Here is a 22,930-nt window from a genome sequence, read left to right as displayed (position 1 = left end):
ATGGTGTGTCCGGTAGGTTCAACTGGGAAGTGTTCCTAGGATTTTGATTGGACTAGCTGTTAACAACACCAGAGGACGGGGATCCATTAACTAAGGAGGGTGGATACTGTGCAGAAGGGCAGATTGCACAATACCCTGTGACGACCTGATAGGCCAGGGCGTCACAGTTGCGTCCGTCTTCTCTCACTTCCTACTACTGTCTGTTTGTCCCCTACCACCTGGTCGTTGTCTAGTGGACTGGATCGGCTCCACCCCTGGGTGGCCATCCATTGGGTCCATGTCTAGTCTGTCACCAGTCTGTGTGGATGGGGGAAAACTGGGATTATAATGTGTTTTGCTGTTACCGGCATTGGTCTTCCAGGTCCCTGGGGATAGGCCCTGCATCTTACAGTACCTTGTAATGCCCTGATGGGTTCAGGGGCGCTACACATAAACACACATACACTCATTTATACACACACATACACACATTCATACATACTCAGGTTTATATATATTAGATTATTGGAAATGTTCCCTTTACAATGTAGCGCCCAGAGAAGGGGGTACTTGGTCCCGGGCAAAAACAAATGGGAATGTCACTCTAGTGGCCATTGCCCGGTCCCGTGCTCTGGGCCCCTTTTGTTAATAGGAGTATTTATAGGGGAATTAAGAGTTTGATGTCATGTGATGCCACCTGCGGTTAAGGATGGAGAACCGCCGCTGCTGAATGTGGGTACTCCCAGGGCTGGTGGTATTGGCAGCTGTGATGGTAGGCCCTCCGCAGGTAGGGCTGTGTCGGGGAGATGTAACGGGGGCAATAACGGAGACCACACCAGGTTGTCTTTAACAGTCTCTACTTACTGTGGACCCAGGGGTTGTTGGTTCAGGTCCCTTGGAGGACCAGTGCCAATGTAGGGACCCAAGTTGCTCTGTCCCTGGCACTCTTAGTTGATTGGGTCCCCGTAGCATGGACGTGGGGGGACCCCGATTGTCCCTTTTGGGGTACAGTCTCCTTCTCCGTACGGCGGGCAGTGTGGACCCTGTGGGGAGGTAAGTGTCCAAACCCCGATCCTAGTTTACTGCTGATGCCCCCGGATTATTTGGTTTGGTGAAGTCTGTGAAGGTGTCCTTACCGGGCAGGTATTTGCCAAACAGTCTAAAACTGCGTGCTCCGGTCCCAGTGGTATCTCCGTTACCCGTCCTGGCGACCTCTCTCCTGTGCCCCCGGGTCATCGTTACACGGACCCAGCTCAGGCACGTCTGCACACCTCTCCTGTGTGCTACTCGACTCTCTCCTCACTACTGACTGACTGACCCGTCCCACCAGGCTGGCTATACCGAGGGACTCGTTCCCATGGCGACCATCCCCTTACATGGTCAACCCTCTATGCACTGTGTGGAATGGTGAACTAGGAGTTTGGTCGTGTTTGGATGGAATCGGCACTGGTACTCCAGGTCCCAGGGGGTAGGTCCTGAATCCCCAAGAGGATGCAGTTCCCTGTAGTGCCCTGAGGGTCTTAGGGGCGCTGCAATAACACAGCTTTCTCGTCAGCTTGTTCCACCTGCCAAAAGTTTTTAGGAGCTTCTAACTCATGCAGTTGCCTATTACACAAGTGCACGTCCTCATCTGGCTGTGCATGAAGGCAGGTCTCTGTACAAGGAAGCATTGCATGGCCGTCCTCCCTGGGAGGGTAGAGGTGTATCGTATCCTCCTCCACCCTCCCCTTCTCTCTGTCACAGTCTGTCACTGACACACAGCAGTTTCCTTAGACAAGATGTGTGTGACGTGGGTCAGATGAACTCCCGGCATCTCTAGGGACCACCAATTCTGAATTCCTGCCCCCTGCAGGTGATGGCAGACAAGCCGTAAAGGAGCCAAAGGTACGTGCAACCACTCTATATTAAACTCTTCATTTCATTGCAGTATAAAACCCTACAGAAAGGCAAATACCACTATATCATTAGCAATGTAGTGACAATTTAAAGGGAGTTTCCACTTTTGTTTAACCTTTGCAGCAAATTTTAGGTGAAATTGCATAAATAACAATCGTGTTAATCTCAAACGTGCACCCTTAAACTGCCGGTCTACAGGGAGGGACATGATTATGTGTTAGTATCATCCATACGGCCATATCATCATATACAGTATATTACTAAATGCTACTTAAGCCATTCTTTCACTAAAAGCAGACGTATATTTGAACTTTTCAGAATTAAATTGTATACTGCATTGTCTTGGTTTGTATTAATAAAGTTTGATGAAGAGCGCACAGGATGTAAAGTCGTTAGTAGTGATGAGCGAGCACTACTACACTTCGATTTTCGGTACTCGGAATGACTATTGATGAAAGCGCACTCCCATACTCGAGTGCTCAGTACTTGTAACAAGTAGTGATGAGTGAACACTACAATGCTCTGGTGCTCAGTAGTCGTAACGACTAGTAGTGATGAGAAAGCACTACTATGCTCGGGTGCTCAGTAGTCGTAACGACTAGTTATGAGAGAGCACTACCATGCTCGGGTGCTCAGTACTTGTGACAAGTAGTGATGAGTGAGCACTACCATGCTCGGGTGCTTAGTACTCGTAATGACTAGTGATGAGAGAGCACAACCATGCTCGGTTGCTCAGTACTTGTGACAAGTAGTAATGAGTGAGCACTACCATGCTCAGGTGCTCAGTACTCGTAACGACTAGTGATGAGAGAGCACTACCATGCTTGGTACTTGTAACAAGTAGTGATGAACGGGCACTACCATGCTTGGGTGCTCAGTACTTGTAGCGAGTAATGAAGAGCGAGTACTACTACATTTAGGTCCTCGGTACCCGTAATGAATAGTGATGAGTGAGCACTACGATGGTCGGGTGTTCGGTATTCGTAACGAGCAGTGATGATTGAGCACTACCATGCTCAGTTGCTCGGGATTTGTAACGACTAGTGGTGAGCGAGCACTACCATGTTTGATTGTTTGGTACTCGTAATGAATAGTGATGAGTGAGCACTACCATGTTCAGTTCCTCGGTACCCCTAACGATTAGTGATGAGTGAGCACTACCATGCTTGGGTCATTGGTACTCGTAACAAGTAGTAATGAGTGAGCACTTCCATGCTTGGGTCCTCGGTACTCATAATGAGCAGTCGGACGCTCGAATGGGCATGACTTGTGTACTCGAGTATAATGGAAAACAGTTGAGAACTTGAGGAAGAGTTCCCATAAAAATGTTCGAGTTCCCCATTGACTTCCATTACACTTGCTACACGAGTCGCGCCTATCTGAGCATCCGACAGACAGCTCGTTATGACCTCCCGAGCATGATAGTGCTCGCTCATCACTACTCGTTACGAGCTCCCGAGCATGATAGTGCTTGCTCATCACTACTCGTTACGAGCTCCCGAGCATGATAGTGCTCGCTCATCACTACTCGTTACGAGCTCCCGAGCATGATAGTGCTCGCTCATCACTACTCGTTACGAGCTCCCGAGTATGATAGTGCTCGCTCATCACTAATCGTTACGAGAACCGAGCGTATTCCGCACTCTTTGGACCAAGTGATGTAGACTTTGGCAACAATGTACTTTGTTATTGTTTTACCATTCAGTCGTGCAGGAAAGCTGGGTGAGCTTCGGGTGAAAGAGGTTTCAATGTTTCTACCTAGCTTTCCCAGGAAAGGATAAAACAGATGCAATATCTAGCAGGGCTCACCAGGATGTTAGGGTTGCAAAACTTTCTTGTGTTGCATTATAACATCATAGCCCGAGTACAGGATGTCTTGAGTCCTGTGTGCATACATATAACGGAATGTTTTCACAATTTCACTTTCCCTACGAAAAAAAAAAAGCAACAAAATTAAAAAAAAAAAAGGATGTCGGTGGTGGTCTATGACGGACAAGATCTGGGTGAAGGAAGCGTGCCAGATTAATTGCTGTGTGGTTTATTTCTGGAAATGAGATGAGTCAAGTGTGGATTGCCCCTTATTGAAAGAAGCTTCACGAAGTAGTAAGTCATTTGGATCCCGAAAATAAGGAAGTTTTCAAGAAAAACAAGTAAGAAAACTGAAGTGACCAAGCTGAGGTTAAGTAACAAGACAGCTGGTGGTATCTGGGAATCTACGCGGGACGGACTGCAGGTATCGGGACAGGTTTTTAGACCGTTTAGATTATTGGAAGTTTTAGTGTTAAAGTAAAAAAATAGAAAACAAAAAGATAGATTTTGTTTTTTCATTTGACTTTTTGGTAGTTCTTCCAGCCTATAAATACTATTAAAAATTAGAAAATATAATGAGTAGCTTCCGCTCACTGGATGGAGGAGTAAAGGAGCCCACACACGAGGCTGCGGTCAGATGAATGAGAGCTGCTACCTCAACCCCAAAGGTGTTTTCAATGGGGAGAGGAAAGAAAACTGCTGCCACACCTCTCTGGCAGCGACTTATCTTCTCTGAGGACAAAAGGATTGAGCCTTCTAATTTATACTGCCTAATCCTTACCGTCATCAACTAAAGGCCCTGTCACAAGTCGTTCGGAGGTGTCACACGCTACAACATCTCTAACGATGCTGGATGTGCGTCACAAACTCCGTGACCCCGACGACATATCGTTAGATATATCTAACGATATGTCGTCGGGGTCACGGAGTTTGTGACGCACATCCAGCATCGTTAGAGATGTCGTAGCGTGTGACACCTCCGAACGACTGTGAACGAGCAAAAATACTCACCTTATCGTTGCTCGTTGACGCGTTGTTCATTTTCATAATGTCGTTCCTCCTTCTGCGTGACGGTTGTTCATTGTTCCCGAGACAGCACACATCGCAACGTGTGACACCCCGGGAACGATGAACACAGCTTACCTGCGGCCGCTGGCAATGTGGAAGGAAGGAGGTGGGCGAGGATGTTACGTCCCGCTCATCTCCGCCCCTCCGCTTCTATTGGGCGGCCGCTGTGTGACGTCGCTGTGACACCGAACGTCCCTCCCCCTTCAGGAAGAGGATGTTTGCCGCCCACAGCGAGGTCGTTAGGGAGGTAACTACGTGTGACGGGGATTAACGACATTGTGCGCCACGGGCTACTAATCGTACCGTGTGACGCTGCCTTTAAGCCCACAATGATGACAAGGGGCATGCTCTACGTCTGCAGGACATAAAGTTTAATCCTCACAGACTGAGAGTGTTTAATAAAATACGAACAGTGATGCTATGGATTCCTCATTGTAGGACTATGGATTTTCTACTGTTATGAGTACCGAGACTCTGTATTCTTTACTGTACAAGCAGTGAGACTATGGGTTCTTCGTTGTATGAGTAGTAAGATCATGGATTCTTTAATATACGAGCAGTAAGAATATGGATTCTTTACTCTTATGAGCAGTGAGACTCGGAATTCTTTACTGTACAAGCAGTGAAACGATATATTCTTTACTTTACAAGCAGTGAGACTATGGATTCTTTACTGTTATGAGCAGTGAGGATCTGTATTCTTTATTGTACAAGTAGTGAGACTAGGGATTCTTTACTGTATGAGCAGTGAGACTATTTTTTTACTGCAAGAGCGGTGAAGCTATGGGCTCATTACTGTATGAACAGTAAGACTATGAATTTTTTGCTGTTTAAGTAGGATTATTTCCTTTACAAGCAGTAAGAATATGGATTCTTTGTATTTACGAGCTGTGAGACTCTGTATTCTTTACGGTACAAGCAGTGACACAACACAGTCTTTACTGTACAAGCAGTGAGACTATGGATTTTTTACTGTTATGAGCAGTGATGATCTGTATTCTTTACTGTACAAGCAGTGACACTATATATTATTTACTGTACAAGCAGTGATACTATGGATTCTTTACTGTTATGAGCAGTAAGGATCTGTATTCTTTACTGTATCAGCAGTGTGACTTTGGATTCTTTATTGTACAAGCAGTGAGACTATGGATTCTTTACTGTTATGAGCACTGAGGCTCTCTATTCTTTACTGTACTACCAGTGTAACTTTCAATACTTTACTGTACAAGCAGTGAGACTATGGATTATTTACTGTAAGAGCAGTGATTCTGTATTTTTTACTGTACAAGCAGTAAGACTATGGATTCTTTATAAGCAGTGAAACTATGGAACTTTTTTGCCGCAACATGTTGTAATAATTGGTTCACTAAAGATGTTCACGGAGGGGCTGGATGTTTTTGTTTACGAAATATACTATTATTGGTTATCGGTACTAGATTCTGGAGATAGGACCCTGATAAAACAATTAGTGTGATTGTTGTATGTGGAGTCAGGAAGGAGGTTTTTTTCCCCCTAATATGAGGCAATTAGCAACTGCACCATGGGGTTTTTTGCTTATCTCTGGATCAACATGTTAGGATATAGGTTTAACGTCAAGTTAATGTTTGCTACATCTGTATCCTTGTGGTGTCTGTGTTGTAAAGGTCCTTCTCTATCCTCATTGTGAGATGCTCAATTTTTGTTAGCAGAAAGCTTTTTTTTTTTTTGGATGGCATGATCATCGTTAATGGAGGTGAACAAGTGAAAAGATCATGACAGCAATACAAAACAGTATGGGACTCGGAAGCCGGGATATGGCGTTTAGTAGCAGGAGGCGCAATGTGAGAGAATGCGGCTTTGTTTGGTGATCTACATCCTCTTCTAGACAATTAACCCCCGGATCATCGCCAGATAATGATCTAGACCTATTCACGGTGACATGAAATCATTGCAAAAGTAGAGAGAGAAAGAAAATGGGGTCAGCTAGATGTTAAACTGACCATTCCCATGAGGGACCTGCCATATGAATTGGGTTCTAGCATTTATCACACGCTTTACCCCCATTGACATGCAGGAGAAGGAGGATGGAGTGAATGCCAGATATTTGGGGCTTTGCTATTGGGTGGGAGACTGAAATGAGCAGGCTATGAAGGACCCATATTAGAATCGTCTAAACCTCGCTGAGATTTTAGGCGACAGAGGTGTCTGGCAGCAGTGTACTAGCTGATATGAGAGACTATTCTCATTTTTGGATAGAGGTAGGTAATTTGCATACTTTTTTCCACCAAGGAGCATTGCTTGTAAATAAGTGTTTATACACTAGTGCAGGTGTCACACGGTACGATCTATCGTGCGATCGCACGAGCGATCGTACCCGCCCCCGTCGTTTGTGCGTCACGAGCAATTAGTTGCGCGTGGCGCACAAAGTCGTTAAACCGCCGTCACACGTACTTACCTGCTGAGCGACGTCGCTGTGGGCGGCGAACATCCTCTTGCTGGAGGGGGTGGGACGTTCGGCGTCACAGCGACGTTATAAAGCCGCCGGCCAATAGAAGCGGAGGGACGGAGATGAGCGGGACGTAAACATCCCGCCCACCTCCTTCCTTCAGCATAGCCGGCGGGAGCCGTGGGACGCAGGTAAGCTGTGTTCATCGTTCCCGGGTTGTCACACAGAGCGATGTGTGCTGCCCCGGGTACGATGAACAACCGGCGCAAAGAAAAATAAACAACTTTTTAAAAATAAACGATGTGTCAACGATACACGATTTGCGAATGTTGTGCGTCGCTCGTAGGTGTCACACGGGATGACGTCGTAAACGATGCCGTATGTGCGTCACGAAAACCGTGACCCCGACGACATATCGCACGATAGATCGTCTCGTGTGACGCCCGCATAACAAGTGACTTATTCTACATTTTCCCCAACAAAGAGAACATGGCAAGATCAGACAACATTCAAAGAAGAAGAAGAAGGCATGCTGCTCTGGACTAGTAGTGTGTTTTGTGCTTGTCCTGATGGAGGAGGCAAGCTGCTCTGGTCTGGTAGTGTGTTCTGTGCTTGCCCTGAGGGAGGAGGCATGCTGCTCTGGTCTGGTAGTATGTTTTGTGCTTGTCTTGGGGAAGTAGGCATGCTGTTCTGGTCTGCTAGTGTGTTCGGTGTTTGTCCTGAGGGTAGAAGCATGCAGCTCTAGTAGGGTGATCTGTTATTGTCCTCAGGGTAGATGCATGCTGCTCTAGTCTGGTAGTGTGTTCTGTGCTTGTCTTGGGGGAAGAGGCATGCTGCTCTAGTCTGGTATTGGGTTCTGTGTTTGTCCTGAGGGAGGAGGCATACTGCTCTGGTCTGGTAGTGTGTTCTGTGCTTATCCTGAGGGAGGAAGCCTGATGCTCTGGTCTGGTAGTGTGTTCTGTGCTTGTTCTGAGGGAGGAATCATTCTGCTCTGGTAGTGTGTTCTGTGCTTGTCCCAGGAGAGGAGGCATGCTTCTCTGGTCTCAGTGTGTTTGGTGCTTGTCCTGGGGAGGAGGCATGCTGTTCTGGTCTAGTAGTGTGTTCTGAGCCACTCCTCAGGGAGGATAACAGAGAGTAGTAGAGAATGGGTTTCACAGCCGCGCCAAAAGACTACTGGATTCTTCTCAGATTAATGTTTCTTTTAGTTCATAACAGGTCAAGTCTACGCGTTTCAGGAGAACACAGCTCCCTTCTTCAGGACAAACCAGCAAAGAATCATCAAATCTGCTGTATAGAGAGCCTATACACCATTATATACCTCATGGAATGAGGTCAGAGCACACCCACCAAAAGAAAAAAGAAAAAAAAAAAAAAAAAGGAGGCGGGAAAGACATGCTTGCAAGTCACAGCGACGTAGTATGGAATAAAAAAGTCATAATGCAATACAATTGTAAAGGCTCTCTATTAATTCCAACAACTTAAAAATCAATGAATTAAAAATACCGAATAAAATTATGTTTATATTAAAATGTTTCTGAGTGATTTTTTTAATTGTGTATAAAATGTGTATATATGTATAATGAAGAACACTCTCAGGGAAGTGTATAGTGTATTGCCCAGAACACTGAAATAGCTTAAAGTTTTCAGTACCATATAAACCGGGAACCATGTGTGGAAGACGTGCAGCTGAACGTGCCACCTGTGATTATATAGATCAGACCCATACAAACACTTGTTTAGGGAGTTAAATCCTTCCAAGAAGGATTGGAGCCAAAAATGGATAAAATATCTATATAAGCAAGAGTCTATTACTAGCGGTCCCATAGTGACCGCCCAGACATAAGAAGAAAAAAGTCTCCAAAATCTTAGAATGACCGTTGTGATGTGAATAATTATCTATGTTATTATATAAACGCAATCGTGACATTAGTGTCAACGTGTGTGTGCCACTGAGGGAATAATCAACCTTACAATCTTGGGACAAGGGTTGGTATGGATACGTGCAGTGAAAGGAGATATACTAATGAAAGTGAAACACAGGGTCGGGCCGGATTTGCAACACTTCATGCATAAATACAATTTAGACCATACATGAGTCCAACTATGGCTCACGGGTCTTAGGATCATAGATTCAAATAGGTCAAATAAGTTCACCTGGTGAATGGGATTCAGGACCGTGGGAAAATGTGGAGTACGCATGCTCAAAGGGAAGATACAGAGCTAGTGCTCCATCAGAACTTTAGAAGTGAAGAAGGGGTCAATGGAGTTTAGGAGCGTGGAAAGGAAAAGCAGTGCACATGTACTAAAGAAAAAAACACCTAGAATTAACTAGAGAAAAATAGAACCGTGAGAATCAGGATAGAGGAGCGGAAAGAAATCCCTCCACTTGTTAGAGAAAGGGAGCATCTCAAACAACAGGTTCAATACCCCCATGCTTTTCACTAGCATGGGGGTATTGAACCTGTTGTTTGAGATGCTCCCTTTCTCTAACAAGTGGAGGGATTTCTTTCCGCTCCTCTATCCTGATTCTCACGGTTCTATTTTTCTCTAGTTAATTCTAGGTGTTTTTTTCTTTAGTACATGTGCACTGCTTTTCCTTCCCACGCTCCTAAACTCCATTGACCCCATCTTCACTTCTAAAGTTCTGATGGAGCACTAGCTCTGTATCTTCCCTTTGAGCATGCGTACTCCACATTTTCCCACGGTCCTGAATCCCATTCACCAGGTGAACTTATTTGACCTATTTGAATCTATGATCCTAAGACCCGTGAGCCATAGTTGGACTCATGTATGGTCTAAATTGTATTTATGCATGAAGTGTTGCAAATCGGGCCCGACCCTGTGTTTCACTTTCATTAGTATATCTCCTTTCACTGCACGTATCCATACCAACCCTTGTCCCAAGATTGTAAGGTTGATTATTCCCTTAGTGGCACACACACGTTGACACTAATGTCACCATTGCGTTTATATAATAACATAGATAATTATTCACATCACAACGGTCATTCTAAGATTTTGGAGACTTTTTTCTTCTTATGTCTGGGCGGTCACTATGGGACCGCTAGTAATAGACTCTTGCTTATATAGATATTTTATCCATTTTTGTCTCCAGTCCTTCTTGGAAGGATTTAACTCCCTAAACAAGTGTTTGTATGGGTCTGATCTATATAATCACAGGTGGCACGTTCAGCTGCACGTCTTCCACACATGGTTCCCGGTTTAGGGTATGTGCGCACGTTGCTTTTTACCTGCTTTTTACCTGCTTTTTTGCTGCTTTTTCTTCTGCGCTGTTTAATGCCAAAATGGAGGTGTTCTTCTATTCAAGCAAAGTCTATGGGAATTTGGGTTTCTTGTTCACACTATGTTGTTCAAAATGCTGCCTTTTTGAGGCAGAACTTTGGTCAAAAACTCAGCTTTTCAAAGAAGCAACATGTCAATTGTTTTTGCCATTTGGGTTTTGCACTGCAAAGCTGAGTTTTTGACCAAAGTTCTGCAACAAAAAGGCAGCATTTTGAACAACATAGTGTGAACAAGAAACCCAAATTCCCATAGACTTTGCTTGAATAGAAGAACACATCCATTTTGGCATTAAACAGCGCAGAAGAAAAAGCAGCAAAAAAGCAGGTAAAAAGCAGGTAAAAAGCAACGTGCACACATACCCTTATATGGTACTGAAAACTTTAAGCTATTTCAGTGTTCTGGGCAATACACTATACACTTCCCTGAGAGTGTTCTTCATTATACATATATACACATTTTATACACAATTAAATAAATCACTCAGAAACATTTTAATATAAACATAATTTTATTCGGTATTTTTAATTCATTGATTTTTAAGTTGTTGGAATTAATAGAGAGCCTTTACAATTGTATTGCATTATGACTTTTTTATTCCATACTACGTCGCTGTGACTTGCAAGCATGTCTTTCCCGCCTCCATTTTTTTTTTTTTTTTTTCTTTTGGTGGGTGTGCTCTGACCTCATTCCATGAGGTATATAATGGTGTATAGGCTCTCTATACAGCAGATTTGATGATTCTTTGCTGGTTTGTCCTGAAGAAGGGAGCTGTGTTCTCCTGAAACGCCTAGACTTGACCTGTTATGAACTAAAAGAAACATTAATCTGAGAAGAATCCAGTAGTCTTTTGGTGCGGCTGTGAAACCCATTCTCTACTACTCTCTGTTATCTGCCTCATGGGGACCGCTGCCGGGACTTGGTGTTACATGCTGCTATAGGTGTTGTGACTGTCACAACCCGAATTGGTGAGTAGGATTATTCTTTGCTTCACCCTATATATATTGGGGTAAGACCCTATTGCGCTTTCTTTTTCCACAGTTTTCACTCAATCCTCAGGGAGGAGGCATACTGCTCTGTTTTGGTAGTGTGTTCAGTGCTTATCTCGAGAAAGTATGCATGCTGTTCTAGTCTGGTATTGGGTTCTGTGTTTTTCCTGAGGGAGGAGGCATGCTGCTCTGGTCTTGTAGTGTGTTCTGTGCTTGCCCTGAGGGAGGAAGCAAGCTGCTCTGGTTTGGTAGTCTGTTCTGTGCTTGTCTTGTGGGAGGAAACATGCTGCTCTGGTAGTGTATTCTCTGCTTGTGTGGCGCCCCTGAGGCTTCAGTCGCCACAGGGTATTGCACCTCACTTAAGATGCCGTACTCATCCTGGATCCAGAGGAGGTCGGTAGCGGTTCCACTACACACAAACTCAAACACACAAATAGGTTGCCCTCCCCAATGGGGACCAGGCTAGAGTCGGGTCTTAAGGCAGTCACCAAACATGGGGGCAACCACCCACTAGTGCAAGGCAACAGTTAAGGAGTTCTCCAGCAGAAGAGGAAGAGAGCAGACGGGTTTTACCGGTGGCTCTGGTGGGATGCAGAATCCATTGTGGTTACCGAGGGGAGAGCTTATTGCCCCTCGGGACTGGCACAGTGCAGGGTGCAGAATCCTAGGATGGAAAAGAATTCACGTTGTATCACCTAAATCTGCAGGACAAGGGGATTGTAGGTCCCTCTGGCCACCACAGTTCCCGGAGCACAGTGCTACATAGGGTCCGGGGTCGTGATCTAAGTCAGACCCGCGGAACCTGCATACAGGACAAGAGTTCTCTTTTCAAGAACCGGGGTCCCCAAGTAGCTTCAGATCTCGGGGATCCACTCTAAAGGCTCAAGGAGGAAGGGCCCACCGACCACTGTACCGGTTCTGACCTCCAACGGATCCGGGATCGACTGGGGCCCATTGCGGCGGTGACCAGTATCTCCTGAGCAAGCTAGAATTGTGAGTAAAGAAACCTTGAAACTGCAGAGACTGTGTCCACCTGTCCTTGCTGGCGCCGGCGCCCTGCGCTTTGGCACCAATGGCCACTACTCCCCTTATCATCCTCCCCGGGGCCCGCTCCACCTGCGGGAAGCAGAACCATCTTAGCTACTACAACCATCCGCCCCGGAGGACAGCGACAGCAGTGGCGGCTACTCCCTGGCCGCTTACCGCAGGTGGCGTCCTTTTATTGTACGCCTCAGGGCCACGAAGCCGGACAGGGCCACCCAAGACATCCCCAGACCAGACATCACCGGCCCGGCGACGAGTATTTCACCCCCTGCCCCGTAGGTGCTACAATTGTCTCAGGGAAGTAGGCATTCTGCTCTGGTAGTGTGTTTTGTGCTTGTCTCAGGGAAGTAGGCATACTGCTGTGGTCGGCAAGTATGTTCTGTGCTTGTCCTGGGGAGGAGGCATGCTGCTCTGGTCTGGTAGTGTGTTCTGTGCTTGTCTAAGGGGAGTAGGCATGCTTCTCTGCTCTCATAGTGTGTTTGGTGCTTGTCCTGGGGGAGGTGGCATGCTGATCTGGTCTAGTAGTTTGTTCTGAGCTAAATCTGAGGGAGGCAGCATGCTGCTCTGTTCTGGTAGTCTGTTCTGTGCTTATCACGAGAAAGTATGCATGCTGTTCTGGTCTTATAGTGTGTTCTGTGCTTGTCCTGAGGGAGGAGGCCTGCTGCTCTGGTTTGGTAGTGTGTTCTGTGCTTGTCCTGAGGGAGGAAGCAAGCTGCTCTGATATGTAGTGTGTTCTGTGCTAGTCCTGAAGAAGGCAGCATACTAATCTTGTAGTGTATTCTCTGATTGTCTCAGGGAAGTAGGCATTCTGCTCTGGTAGTGTGTTCTGTGCTTGTCTCAGGGAAGTAAGCATACTATTATATATTTATGGCATATGTGACGACATGGACTCTCATGGGTTAAAGTTTCTTAACATTCAGCCAGACTATTGTTCTTATGTGTGCTAAGTCATGTTTGCTTAGCTATTGCTCTCCAGACTTTTCCAGTAATCATTGTATTGTAGTTGTGTATTGCTAATGTGACTACCTTAGTAGCCATTGTCTAGTCGGTGACTTGCCGACTCCATGTAGATATACTGAGTCTTTCTTGCACATCATTTAAATGAACATTATCCATGCAGCTTGAAATTCATCCAATGGGAGAAGCAATCTTGTCCAACCAATCGATGAGGACGCAGTGTATCCTAAGGGAAGGTTATGGCTATAAAAGGGACTTCTTTAAGCCACCAGGTGGGATGAAGGTTGTTGATGGATGCTGATGGATCCAGTCTAAGCTCTTTGGAGCTGACTAGAGGATCAGGATATCTTATGGCTTCAATCTAGGGGCTCCGGTTCCGGTTGGAGACCATATCCACAGCCTAGGGATTTCGACCCCGGCTGCCAGGATTGTATCATCATACCAGGACTACCTAAGGAGGACACTCAGGTTGGGACAGTTCAGTCACCTGTTACAGACTTTGCAGACCTCACACAGCTTCCCAAATCTGGCATTATTACAGTCACGGTGGGTGCCCGCCGAAAGCGGGGTGCTGCTGTATTGGAGTAAGCGGCCCTGGAACCTGTGAGTCATGGACATTCTAAATCCCTGGTGAGCCAGCAGAAGGGTGAGACACTGTTGCCTGTTACATTTGTGTGTTTTGCTGGTTATGTGTTATGTGCCGTTAATTGTTTGGGGATCCAATAAAGTCTAATTATTGTGGTTCCCTCACCCTGTGTTGTCTGAGTAGTGTTACGCCCACGGTTAAGGAGGCCGGCGTTCAGTTGGGGTGAGCCCTGAGCCACGCTGTCTTTCTAAAGGCGGCGGGTTTTAGTGGACGAGAGCACCCACTGAGCCCCGTGTCTCCACAGCATATTTTGTGGATGGTGCATTACATTTCTTGTGAACTGAAGGACGACTTTTGTCCTCGAATTGTCCATTACAAGAGTAGATTTGTTCGAGATATTACTATTTACTATAAATATCAGTCTGATACAAAGACCGAAGGCAACTGTTGCTACCTGTAGAGTAGGTGTGTATTCATTATTTAATGCTTAAAATGACCTACAATGTAGATGGTTCTGTGATTGAATAAATGATGATGTCACAGAGTAACTGCAGTGAGGTGACCTAGTCTGTGATTGGATGTGATGTCACAGTAAGTGAAGAGACCAGGTCACTGTGATTATATGGTGACCTCACAGAGTGATTACAGTGACGTCACACAGTCTATGTAGTCAGCCTGCCATTGGATAGTAATGTCAAAGTGATTAGTGAGGTCATACATTCTATGTAACATGAAAGTAACTGTTTTGGATGATGTCATAATGTAATCTCATCGAGCTTATACAGTCTATATAGTAATACAGTCTGTGAATATTATCAAGAGACCGCTGCAGTCAATCACAGTCTCTGTAGCATTGTGACATAATGAGATTACAATTTTGTCAATCTTTGAATCTGATTTGTTTGTGACAGGGTAATAATGTCTGAGTGAGTACATTGAAACTTAAATCATAAAGGGTTTGCTTTCTCCCCACCCCTCCAAAAGAACAACAACCCACATAGCTGGGGGTCCGACCACTGGGACACCTAGAGATCTCAAGAACATGGCTCTGAAAGCCCAATGAGTCTGCAGAGCCCTGTCTTGTATGGAGTAAATGTCATGACTGTGTAGAAAAACGCCCGATGTGTAGCACAAAGGAAGGGAAAAAGATGCACGGGGGACCCTGACGATAGGGAGACGGGGGGAGTAAGGGTGACCTCTAAACACTTACCTGAGACCGAACCCTGCACTCCTTATCATCCCTAAATGGGTTCTTCCCCATGCGTGATCACATGCCTAAGCCCTGACTGACCCTGGGCTAGATCTGGCTAGTGAGCTGGGCGGCAATACCAGTATTACCACTACGATAAGACAACATGGAGAAGAGACAAACAAATAGGAATAAAACAACAAACAGAACGCCACAGCTTCCACCAGAACAACTTCTCTTGGAAGGTCACCATAGAAGAACTATAACTGGCATATGGGAGAGTAAGGAGTGCATTTACATAGAGAAGAGAGTGGCAGCAAGGTGCATTAGCTGAGATTAGAGCTATATGGAATCTCAGCAGGATCAAAGAACTCTTAACCCCTTCAACAACAAATGAAAATAAATCTGCTCAACTCATGTTAAAGAGGATGTATGATCCACTAATCGTCAAGAAAGCCATGGACCCCATAGGGGGGAGGGGCGACATGACCAGAGGGAAGGAAGGGAGTGAGGGGGTTAATAAAGTTGAAATAGGGCATTATGGGAGGATATAGGGGATTGGTGGAGAAAGGGTCCCTATAGGGGAGGGGGGGGAAGTATATAAGTAATGGGGAGGGGTCTTACCTCCCCTTTTGACTCCGGACGGCGACAGATTCCCAGGACCAGGACGTCGGCAGCGTGGACGTGGCGGACCCTCAGAAGTGGGACCAGATGATACGAGCGGCGATGGCGGTGCACGGGGCCCGGGCAGTGCAGTCCCACGTCAGGGCTGCCTGGGTTTCCCCGTCGGCACCTGCCCCTCGCTCCCCCTCTAGCCGCGGGCGGCGTTCCAGGCCCCCGTTCAGGTATTCTCCGGGCGCAGGGGGGGGGGCGAGGAGGCCCAGCGAGAGCCCCCCCTCGGGACCCTCCGCGGCGGGGCGGGCGGCAGCAGCTCCCAGCGTCTGCCCCGGCCGCCGGGAGGAATCTCCGGCGAGGCCGCGGCGGCCGAGAAGGGGGCGTGACCAGCCCGGGGCCTTCTTCCGATGTCAGGCCTCGGGCTGGAGTGCAGAGCCCAGCGGCGTCTCCCGGCCGGGAGCGAGCCCGGCGATGGACTGAGGCCAGCGGTGGCCTGGATGGAGGCGGGCCCGGCCTGGGGCCTACTTCCGGTCCCAGGCCTCGGGCTAGATTTGGCAGGCCGGCGGCAGCCCGGGATCCGGGCCGTGCCCAGCGTGGAGGCACGGAGAGGGGGCGTGTCCGGCCTGGGGCCTGCTGTGGATGCCGGGCCCCCGGCGGTGGGGCACGTCCCGGCGGCTGCTCCTATATAGGTGCGGGCCCAGCGGATGATGGAGGCCAGCTGTACCCCCCCCCCCTCCGAGGACAGGGGGGGAGGGGGGGGCCGGGCGCAGGCAGCCAGCGGGGGGACCGGGTGGGCAGGCGCCACCAGGATACCTGCGAGGCTGCGGAGAGAAGGAGGGATGGCGGGAGCCCTGCTGCGACTGCCAGGTCCCTCAGGTCAGCAGCACTGCGTCCGGCGGCCGCGGTCTCCCTCGGGCGGGGGAGGACCCAGCGGGAGGTCCCGGTCGGAGGCCCTGGAGGGCAGGAAACGACGGTGGGGAGCCCCCCAAGCCCGGGGAGAGGCTCCTCCAGGAAGAGGATGCGGTTGGCGGCGGCCCAGGGGACAGGACGGTCTTGTGGGCTGTCGCCGCACAGTGCCCACGCGGCGGCCCAGGAGGGCGGCCGTGGTGGAGGGGGCGCATCGGCTGCGTCCTCTGGGGCTGGGACGGTTGGAGGACGACTACAGCAAGGAAGAAGAACGAGCCCTCAGGTCGGGGGGACGAACCAGAGGAGCAGATGGCAGAGGACGTCACAGTTTCGATTTCTATCTCTGCGTCACAGTCGGGTGAGCTAGCCGTGGATTCGGCATTGCTTGCGGCGCGGGGTGCTGGTGTTGGGGAGGTGGCTGCGGGTACGGCAGCGCCAGAGGGGTCAGCTTTACTTAGTCAGTTGCTGGGGGTTTTTTGCAGGGTTTAGCGCGAGCGCTGGTGGCGGCGGCCTGGACGGGGTCAGCGGCGGATGGCGCAGCAGCGGCCAATGGCGAGAAGGCGCCGGTGGGGGCGGGTGCAGTTAGCGGAGTAGTGGAGTCCGTGGGCGACAAAACAGGTGATGGAAAAGGAGGATGAGGTGGTGCGGCTGGATGATAGGGCGAAGAGCGAGGTGTAGGTGTGCTTTGAGGGACCGCTAGGGGCGCACCTCAAAAAAAAAAAAACATTTGGAAAGGAGAGTAGGTGGAGAGATTTTCCCTACTACCCCTGGAGAAATTTAACCTAAGCAGGGTGAAGCCGAGCGATTCCGAGAAGGAAAAGGAGGAGGAAGAAAAACGCCGTTATAGGCTCATTCCTCGTTCCTTTTTCCAATTGGTTGCAGGCGTTCGTAATTTTGGCCAGCGTGATAGGGGAAAGGAGCCGGAGCCTTGCTCGGCTCTGTTTGGCTATACGGATGCAATCGGGGAGGCGTATCGCACGTATGGGGGCTTGGCATGGCTGCGGTATGCTGAGCAGTTTAGGCAGCGGACGGCGTTGCGGCCCGGCTTGCGGTGGGACCATGAGGACATTTCCTTATGGATGCGTTTAATGGCGGCCCCGAGCCAGCCCTTTTGTGGGGGCGCCGGGGGGGCGGGAGCCGGGCCCTCGGGTATCCAGAAAAAGGGATTGGTGCTGGCAATTTAACGAAGGCCAGTAAAAATTTGGTGCAGCGTGTAGGTTACATCATGAGTGCTCCGGCTGCGGGGGGGGGGGACATAGTTTGTCCAAATGTTTTAAGAAAGGGAGAGGCAAGGCCAGGGACGGGTCTGGTAAAAGGGAGGACGCTGGTGAAAATAGGGGCGATGGCGCCGTTTTAAGTAGGTATCCGGATGGGGCAGCGGCGTCGCTTTTGTGGTTTGGTTTTGTACGGTTTTCAGATTCCGTCGGCGGTTGAGGCATTGCCTCTGGTTTGTCGTAACTTACGGTCGGCAAGGGCCACCCTATGGTTGGGGGTGAGACGTTGGGTGAAGAGGCTGAGCTGGGCAGGATGGGGGGCCCATTTGAGAGCCCGCCGTGCAGTAATCTGGTGGTGTCCCCGCTGGGGGTGGTGCCAAAGTAGGAGCCGAACAAATTTCGGCTCATTCATCATCTTTCATTTCCGGAGGGGTCGTCGGGGAATGATGGCATCGCGCCGGAGTTGTCGGCGGTGTACTACGTCTCATTTGACAAAGCGCTGGATTTGGTACGGGCGGCGGGACGCGGTGCATTGATTGCAAAGGCGGATGTAGAAGCGGCGTTTCGTTTATTGCCGGTGCATCCGGAGAGTCAGCACCTTCTGGGTTGTGCTGGTCGGGGGAAAGTTTTATGGGGATCGTTGTTTGCCTATGGGCTGTTCAATTTCTTGTTCATATTTGGAGGTGTTTAGCTCCTTTGTTGAGTGGGTGGCGCAGGACGTGTCTGGCTTGTCCTCCATTATCCACTATTTGGATGATTTTCTGTGCGTTGGTCCGGCGGGTTCCATGGTGTGCGCTGGTTTGTTGTTCGCCTTGCAGAGAATGGCGGATCGTTTTGGGATCCATTTGGCGCAAGAAAAGCGGAGGGGCCGGCGCCGGTTATGCGGTTCCTGGGGAGTGACTTGACTCTCTGGCTATGGAATGTAGGTTGCCGGAGGACAAGATTGTGGATTTGCGGAGCGCAGTTGCGGCGATGCTGGCAGCGAAAAAAAAAAAAAAAAAAAGTGCGGCTTAAGGTGCTACAGTCTTGGCTCGGGAAGCTGCATTTTGCATGCAGGATTATGCCAATGGGACGTGTTTTCGCCAGGAGGTTGGCGACGGCTACGGCAGGCGTGCGGTCCTAGGGGCATTTGGTGCGGGTCACGCGGGAGATCAAGGAAGATTTCTTGGTTTGGGATGTCTTCTTGAGGCGTTTTACCGGTCGAGCTTTGTGGTTGGAGAAGGCGGTGCCTAAGGGTGCGCTGGAGCTGTATACGGATGCGGCCGGGTCGGCGGGTTTCGGCGCCATTTTCAGGGACATTGGTGCATTGGGAAGTGGCCTGAGGAATGGCGGCTGAGTGGCCTGGTAAAAAAAATCTGGCCCTGCGGGAGTTGTTTCCAATCGTGGGGGCGGTGGTGTTGTGGGGGTCGCAATTTTCGGGACGTAAAGTGTGCTTTCATTGCGATAATCAGGCGGTGGTGCATGCAATAAACAGCTTGTCAGCGAAGTTTGGACTGGTAGTGGCATATCTGCGGCATTTGGTGCTCAAGTGTTTACTGTGGAATATTCATGTGGTTGAAAAACATGTGCCGGGGGTGGATAACGGGGTGGCTGACGCTTTATCTCGTTTTCAGTTCCACAGGTTTCGGGACTTAAGGCCGGGGGCGGACGAGATTGGAGCGGTGTGTCCAGAGGACTTGGGGAGCCTGGTGAGGCAGTGATTGTGGGCTTGATTAGAAATTTTGTAACCGAGGTGACTTGGTGCCGTTATGCAAAAGTGTGGGTTGAGTGGCAGGCAGTGCTGGGAGCGATGTTGGCAACGGGCGAGGGGATTATTTATTGGCGCTCTTGGCATTGGTGAGTGAGGATTTTAAGGCTGGGAGGTCAGCATCGGCTGTGGGGCAGTGGCCTTCTGGTTAAAGGTTAGGGGTGAGCAAGACGTTTCGCGGGCTTTCCGCGTGCGGCAGGCCTTGAAGGGTTTTCAGAAAGGGGTAAAGGTGCGGGACGCTAGGCGTCCCATTTCGTTGGACTTGTTACGGCGATTGGTGGATGGTTTGCGGGTTCTTTGTGTCTCAGCATATGAGACGGTACTGTTTGAAGCCGCTTTTGTGTTAGCTTTTCCGGGGTTTTTGGATTGGGGAGTTGGTGAGCCCTTCTAGGGTTAATGGGGGCGGTTATTGCTATCCGAGGGTGTGTCGGTAGTGGGACAGAGAGTGGAGTGTCGGCTCCGGCGGTCCAAAATGGAACAGATGGGTCGAGGCATGTTGGTAGTGTTGTATGCGGTGCGAGGGGATGAGTTGTGCCCGGTGCAGGTGGTGAGTACGTTTGTGGATGGCGGGGCGGTCTTCCGGGCCCGCTGTTGTGTCACGAAGACTGGGCTTGGTTGTCTCGTTACCAGTTTAGTAGCAGTGCTGAGGAGTTGTCTGCGCTGGGCGGGGGAGAGCCCAGAGGATTACGGGTCTCATTCCTTTGGGATCAGGGCAGCGATGGAGGCTTCTCGTTGGGGCCTTGGAGATTACGTGGTGAGACGGATTGGTCGGTGGGAGTCCTATCGTTTTCGGGGTTATGTGCGCCCACAGTTGTTATCTCATTGAGGTTTCGGTTGGAGTTTTTGTTTGTGTTGCTGTTGGGGGTTGTTGTTCCTTGGGCAATTTGGAATGGCGCTGTTGTTTGTTAAAGTTGTTTCTTTTATCATGGGAGTGTGTCTGATCTGGGTTTTGGGGCACTCTGTCGTTTTTCTGGGGGGGGCCCGTTGGGCTGACGCTCGTCCAAAATGGTCGGCAGTTGGGTGTGGACGGATCGCTGGCGTCGGTCAAGTGGATTGGAGTGCGTGGCATGGAATGGAGCAGGGTCGTGCCGGAGTTCGAATATTATTACAGGATGGTCAGACCTCCGAACGTGTTAGTGTTGCACGTGGGGGGGAATGACCTGGGTTCGCGGGCATCCCGCGATCTGATCAGGGACACTAAGATGGACCTTTTTGCGTTTATGGACACGGTATCCGGGCTTGATAGTGGTGTGGTCGGATATTGTGGCCAGATTATGGTGGAGGGGGGCCCGGTCGGTGGAAAAGCTTAACCGCGCCCGGGCTCAAGTGAACAGGGTGGTTGCGCGTTTTGTGCGGAAAAATGGCGGTGTTGTGGTGAGGCACGTGGACCTGGAGTCGCCGAAGTGGCAGTTTAGGAGGAGTGATGGGGTTCACCTTAATGATATTGGTTCTGATTTATGGGCCCTGGGTTTGCCTGATGGCGTGGAGCAAGCCTTGGGTGTGTGGCGGGTCCAGGCCACGTAAGGTGTCACGTGTCCTGTCCTGTGGCGGGGGTAGGTCTGGTCCAGAAGCGGTTGTAAGGGATTGGTAGCTGGACCGAGAGGCACTGTCTGGGTATGGTGTCTCCGGGTTCCGGTAAATTGCAGGCACGGGGTTCTGCAAAGTTTGGGGGGTATTAATCCGTGGGGTGATTAATACCTCATCTCTGGGTCGGAGTGTTGCGGCCAGGGATATTGGCGTAGGAATTGGTTTCTGGATCGGGCCTACATAAGGTTTTCATGTTTTGTTTATTATGTGTTACCTATTATTGTGTGTTTGGGGTCGCCCGTTGGACGGCGCCCCCTTGTGTTAGTATGTTAATAATAGGTAATAAAGGCTGCTGTGGCCAATTTGTTTAACCAAGTCATATGCAGTCGGTGTGTTATTTTAGGTTAAGTTGGGTATACTAACCATCACGACCGGAGAATCCTTCCTCAGTGGTCAAGAAAGCCATGGACCCCATAGGGGGGAGGGGCGACATGACCAGAGGGAAGGAAGGGAGTGAGGGGGTTAATAAAGTTGAAATAGGGCATTATGGGAGGATATAGGGGATTGGTGGAGAAAGGGTCCCTATAGGGGAGGGGGGGGAAGTATATAAGTAATGGGGAGGGGTCTTACCTCCCCTTTTGACTCCGGACGGCGACAGATTCCCGCCCACCCTCCCTTTGTGGTTTGTGAAGGCGCTTTGTTTTTAGCTATGTTCAAAAAAAAAAAAAAAAAAAAAGGGAAAGGTAATATTAAAAAAAAAAAAAAAAAAACCAATGTTGAAAGGGATGTATGTTAGTCGCAGCAGCGGGGGTAGGTCTGGTCCAGAAGCGGTTGTAAGGGATTGGTAGCTGGACCGAGAGACACTGTCTGGGTATGGTGTCTCCGGGTTCCGGTAAATTGCAGGCACGGGGTTCTGCAAAGTTTGGGGGGTATTAATCCGTGGGGTGATTAATACCTCATCTCTGGGTCGGAGTGTTGCGGCCAGGGATATTGGCGTAGGAATTGGTTTCTGGATCGGGCCTACATAAGGTTTTCATGTTTTGTTTATTATGTGTTACCTATTATTGTGTGTTTGGGGTCGCCCGTTGGACGGCGCCCCCTTGTGTTAGTATGTTAATAATAGGTAATAAAGGCTGCTGTGGCCAATTTGTTTAACCAAGTCATATGCAGTCGGTGTGTTATTTTAGGTTAAGTTGGGTATACTAACCATCACGACCGGAGAATCCTTCCTCAGTGGTCATGACTGTCTAATCCCAGATACTGCAAAGGTCTCAGCCGGACGCAACACACTTGTGACAGTGAAGCACCTGCTCTGCCCCAACTCCCTTTATTGTCCAATAGACTGCTGATGAAAGCTGAGCATTCTATACCGAAAGTCCCAATTTCAATGAATGGAGTGAAGGTTGAGCACAATATTGCTGCAGAGCCCTGTTTCTGGGGACTCCAAAGCTCCGATCGGTGCCCCAACACAGTGTATGGAGCTGTGCTGTCCCACTTGTGATCACTTCTTACATCGGCTGACGTCTGAGCTGAAAACAGCTGATCAGTGGTGGTTTCTGGTGTCCGACTCCCAACAATCTGATATTGAGAACCTATCGTAAATAGAGGTAGTCGAAAACCCTTATAACCAGTAACATGGTGGCCACACTGAACGCTGTCATCATCATCTTCATACA

At 49.1% G+C, this 22,930-nt stretch overlaps 1 protein-coding gene across 1 annotated transcript in view; it reads left to right on the top strand.

The window, feature by feature from the left end:
- The first annotated feature begins 1,743 nt into the window (after nucleotides 1-1,743).
- Nucleotides 1,744-22,930, top strand: part of PIK3R5 (phosphoinositide-3-kinase regulatory subunit 5) — a 126,251-nt gene continuing 105,064 nt past the window's right edge. The window contains exon 1 of the mRNA XM_075350758.1: nucleotides 1,744-1,863. The gene's annotated coding sequence lies outside the window, so the exon portion shown is untranslated. The remainder of the gene's footprint in view (nucleotides 1,864-22,930) is intronic.

The sequence above is a fragment of the Anomaloglossus baeobatrachus genome, chromosome 5 (genome assembly GCF_048569485.1).
Source record: "Anomaloglossus baeobatrachus isolate aAnoBae1 chromosome 5, aAnoBae1.hap1, whole genome shotgun sequence".
In the NCBI taxonomy this organism is placed as follows: Eukaryota; Metazoa; Chordata; class Amphibia; order Anura; family Aromobatidae; genus Anomaloglossus; species Anomaloglossus baeobatrachus.
The sequence above is the reverse complement of the archived record's forward strand: the minus strand, read 5'-3'. Positions and strand labels throughout refer to the sequence as shown.